Raw genomic sequence first — 5,361 nt, 5'->3', positions numbered from 1 at the left:
ATGATAGTAGAAGTGAGTTCTCAGCCAGAAGCCCAGCTCTGTACCCTGGGGAGTTGTGGGAAAGTTTAGACCCAGCATGGCTTGGGCCTGTGTCTAGAACACAAATGTGTAGCGAACAAGGCAGCAAGGGATAAGAACTGTGAATAATCTTCTGTATTCAGGGCTTTAGATGCAGTAAAGGCTGTGATGCCTTTGTTTTAGAGTTCTGTACATTTACAATGCTAAGCATTTGTGTGGAGGGATAGCAGAATGTTTTCCAAGTCACTGTGGCCTGTTAGAAAGGCAGCGCGCGCGCGCACACACACACACACACACACACACACACACACACACACACACACACACACACGTCTCCTGAGAATTTGCTTTGGTTCATTCTTGTAGCTGTTTTGTCCTTGTCCTAAAGTAACTCTTTCAGACAGGAAGTCCATGTTTTCAGCAGGTTCCTAGAAAAACGTAAAGGAGCAGACCTTGTGCTACCTACTAGGCACCTAAGTGGTACTTGGGCAGGAAGGGCATGTCTACAACAGGGTAGGAGCATGCTGCTTCTGGGACAGTTTCCAGCATGCTCAGTGCACCCACTCCCACTGTACTGCTCCAAACCCAGAAGTGTGCTGGTGAGGCTGCCCTGGGTTTGTACTCAACAGGCACTCTGAAGCACCCTGGAGACTGAGCTCTCAAGAGCAGCCATAGAGGGAGACATGTGTGTGGCCTTGCTAGCCCACTTCTAGGTTAGGAGCATGTCAGCAGGAGCCGATGGGCAACACATGTCTTTCCCTGACACCAGAGAGAAAGGTGATACATGTGATGTATATTTGCCAAAGGAACTGGATGAGGTGGCATATCCCTTGCCCACATATCACCCTTATATCACCCACTGTGTCTTTCAGACAGTGTCTACCATCCTGCTACTAAGTGCATCAGCTAGCAGGCAAATACTCACATACACTGCTTATCACACAAGGGAGAAAACTCCAGTGGTTACCAGGCCCCCCAGAGCTATTGTGGATGAAAGCAGAGCAGAAGTCAATGGCAGAGAAAAGGCAAAGCAGAACTCTCCTGACAGAGCCTGGCTTAAAAATTGATTTGGGAAATTGGCCTCAGCAGATTAACTGGCAGCCAATTTAGGAAATGAAGGTGACTGAGATGAAATAGATGGAGATTCAGCGGGAGACCAGGGGAGAGGAAGTGTGAAAACTAAACCAAGACACACGGCTCCTGCAAGACTACAGCATAAAGGTCTTTTCTTGCAGACACTGTTCCCAGAGGGACAGTTAATTGATCCTTTTGGAAACAACATCCAGGCATCACTAAAGGGATCTGTAATGCAGAGCCACTGGATTAACTAATTACCAAGTCTTAAGTATTCTGATCCTCTTTGGCCACATAAATGCTGACAGATAGTCCAAAAATATTCCAGGAGAGCACACCTGACAAGCAGCTGGATGTTTTCAGTATGTACATCATTCTATAAACTTCCATGGGAAGTAAAATAATATTAGTTCTTTAATGTTCTCTCTCCACAGGTCTCAACTGCTTCTCACTGATCTAGGCAGGAAGGAGAAACTTGGGCCAGAGAGGGAAGGAGACTTGACCAGCCATAGGGAGTCCATGTTGATGCTGCGACCAAAATTCAGCTCTCAAATTAGAACTCAGGTTTCCTGACAAGTCATGTGCTCCAAGCACCAGAAAACACCCCTTTTGAAAGAGGCTTGTTATGGCTTATGTTGTGCACAAGAAGGCTTAAATCACCGGGGGGCATTCAGCTAATGGCATCATTTGAAGTGGTTTGGTTTTGGGTTGTTTTTTTTACAGCCTCCAGTTAGTGTAGGCATGAGCACACACATGCTGTGACTAGCATGCAGCTGGCATCCCACGGTAGTATCCCTAGAGGTTAGTAGAGTGATTATAAATATACACAAGAGGGAAGAAGCAAAGCTGGGGTATCCTGCATAGCTTTGAGTGTCTTCTGTTGTACCTCACATTGGCCCCTGTAGCCCTGTGTGCTGAGTGAAGTGGTGGCTGGCACTCTATTTCTCCCATCTCTACTACAAGTAAAACTTAAACCTATTCCAGGGGCTTGTGCTAAGACTTGTTTGCACTCCAGCAGCACAGTGGAGATATAAAGTGCCCTAAATAGGCACCTGAGGATTTCCCTAGTGTAGGGGAATCCTTGGCTAGCCTGGAGCTGACTACCCTCTCTTTCAGCCTTCCCTGGTATAGGGGTTATGTCAAAGGTACAGCAAAAGTGCTGCTGCTACTATACTCCAAACAATTCCCACACTGTGAAATGAGCATTTCCAGCCAGCCCCAGTAATGGGGAACATAAATATCATATAGTAACCCTTGTCTCCATTGCAAGTATACTCAGTTCTGCTCTTGTAGAAGGATCCCAAGTGTGTGTTATTTCTGACTGGGAATCTATATCATGCTTATCACCACGGTAACTGAGCTTCTAATAAGAAAGCAGCCACCAGAGATGGGTCTCTCTCTCTCTCTCTCTTTCTGCTGTCCAATAGCAGAGATGGGGTTACTCTGCTTCTTCTGAGGGTGAGATCTGAAATCCTTTTGATCTCAGGGAGAGCATCCCCTAACAGAAGAGTCCTGGTCCCAGCAATCATGAGCCTTCACCTGTGTGTAGCTTATCTCCTTTGTTCCTGAGGAATCCACAAAAACCACTCACTTTGACCAGGTTAGGACCTGTCAGTTTCGACCATTGCCTCCAGGACACACACAAATGGAAGGTTCCTTTTCTAGTGCCCATCATGTAAACTAAGGTAAAAACTAGGCAATTGTTTCCTTTGGGCCATGATACTATGATCTCCCAATGTAGTCAAGTGAAACTGACTCAAAGTGATAGATGGTCTTCTAATCCAAAGCAAAGCAAAGAAGTACAGAGTCAATCTGAGTCTCTCTTTTATGCTACCCACAACCTTGAAGTTTAGGCTGTTTACTGATCGAGGTGTTTAGGATTTGTTTCCTGCTAATTTGGAGTCTGTGCCCAATGTGTGCACATTTCAGGAGTCAGAAAATATTTCATAGTAAAAATGGACAGACTGGATCAAAAGATTCTATTCATTTACAGAGTAGCTGCACTTAGTGCATTTTTAATTTTTTGAGCTCACTTTTCTTTAAAAGCTGGATGCTTCTAATCCTCCTAGCCTCTGCTTCAAGACGCCGAAGCTTCATATAATCATGTGCAGACATCATGGAATTTTTTTTTTAAGGAACACCCATGGGATACCCACTCAGGGGTGATGGGTGTTCATGTAACAAAGTTGCTCCAAAAGAAACCATGTTGGCAGAAGTCACTTGCCTGCCAGTCATGAAAGAACTGCTTTAATGCTGAGAAGGGAAAGATGGGGAGAAAAAGATTTACCTAAACCACTGGAGAAAGGAACAACTGTAAACACGGAGCTGTGGTAGGCAGGAGGTTAGCATGCCCCTAAGTGAGAGCAGTAATCCTTCCCAGAGCTCTGTGTGCTGCACTGCCTTTGCTCTGCTACTCAAGGCACTTGAGTGTCCACTTAGGAATTGAACTTCTGCTTCCCACTTTCACTGCTGTTCACCATGTGCTCTTTTCAGCTGTAAAATCACTCCTGGACAATCACCAAATCCCTCCCCCCCTCCATAACTTCCTGGACTTGAGCAGAGCAAAGCTATAGAATGTGCTGACAGCAAAGCCACACTGGCCTTCATAATTAATAAACCTTTATTTTTGGCTCAGCTGTATGGTAGCAGAGGCAGAGCTATCATTATGATCTCAGCAAGAGATATTTATATACCCCAGACCCCAAACACTGCTGCCTACAATTTTGGCTATCTGCCTGTTCAAAGGAGTAGTTTATTTAAAAATACCAAATAAAACCAGGGTGATTTCTTACTTCACACTTGACCTTTCCTCCTCCTTATCAGTTCAGTTTATTTTTAGGTTACTTTAGCTAGATTTAAGGCTCACAAGCTGCTCGATGAAAATGAGTCCCTCTCCTGGGGCAGCCTTCCACACTCCTTAATCAATGTGATAAAGGTTACCTTCTCCCCTTGCCCTCCAGGTCTTCCTGAGAGGGGCTCAGGTTGCAACATCCGTAGCTCCCCCTAGAGACTGACTGTGGAACAGCATCTAAACATCAGAATCCCACAGGTGGAAGGGACTTAAAAGATCACCTAGTCCAGAGGTGTCAGACATACAGCACTAGTGATTTGGCCCTTCTCACCATGGCTGCCAGCAGCAAAGGTGTTAACACCCCAATCTAGTCCAACCCCTGCACAGATGCAGGAGTCGTTCCTGCACTATCCCAGACACATGTCTATCCAGCCACCAGTTAAGAAGGATAAACAACCTCCCTAGGCCACTTATTTCCTTGTTCTCTGTGCTCGACAGTTAGGAAGTTTTCCAGAGAATATGAATTTGCATTACTGGACTTCAAGGGCAGTAGCACATGCCTTACTGGGTCAAACTGCAGAAACCAATGACTGTATTCCTGCAGCTGCTGTCAAGAGTCCTGGGTCTAGCACATGGCTGAGTTTAAAACCTGAGTGATAGATTGAGCACTGTGCCTGGGGAGAGTGAATGTAAGCCCCATATTTATGTGATGGGGGCTGGGAAGCTGTGATCCCCAAAGGCTGAATGCAACGGCCAGATGTACTGTTCTTATAAGGATAGCACCTAGGTGGCCCAGCCAAGACCAAGACCCTATCATGCACTGTACAAATACATAATAAGAAGGAGTCTCTCTTCCAAAGAGCTTACAGTCCTGGTGGACAAGACAAAGGAGTGGAGTGGCTCAGCCCAAGTCACACGGGTCTTCTGGGTCCCGATCCCATATCCCATTCAGTGTCCTCTTTCCCCACGCACTATTGGCAATCTGACATGACTATAGCAAAGACTGGAGGACAAAATGCCCAGGCTACCAAGTAAGTATAACTGGCACAGCTCTGAATCCTGGGAGCGCAGAAAAGTCCGTTTATTCGCCCTGCTCGGGACACCTGCCAGGAAGCCGCCGGCCGGGGCCTGTTCCAAGCCTGCACCTGCCCTTGCAAGGCCCCGGGTGACGTGTTTCTATGACCGAGGGTCGTCGGCCGGGTGGGATGAGACGACAAGCGCGTGGGACCCAGCTGCGTGAACGTCCTGCAGACAGGAGCGCTTCACCCCCTGCCTCTTCTTTCCCCGGCCCAGGGGATCCCCAGGGTGGGGGGCACGAAGCCGGTTTCTCGGTTCATCTCAGTCACGCTGAGGGCACAGCTCTGCTCCCCGGGGCCTCAAAACGGGTCACGGGGGGGGCGCTTCTTCCACGGGCTCCTGACTCCTTCCCGTGGGGGCCGCCTGCAGCACCCTGCTCCCCTGACGCCTGGCGGAGCCCA

The sequence above is a fragment of the Alligator sinensis genome, unplaced genomic scaffold (genome assembly GCF_000455745.1).
Source record: "Alligator sinensis unplaced genomic scaffold, ASM45574v1 scaffold809_1, whole genome shotgun sequence".
NCBI classification, from domain to species: domain Eukaryota; kingdom Metazoa; phylum Chordata; order Crocodylia; family Alligatoridae; genus Alligator; species Alligator sinensis.
Note: the sequence above shows the minus strand (reverse complement) of the source record.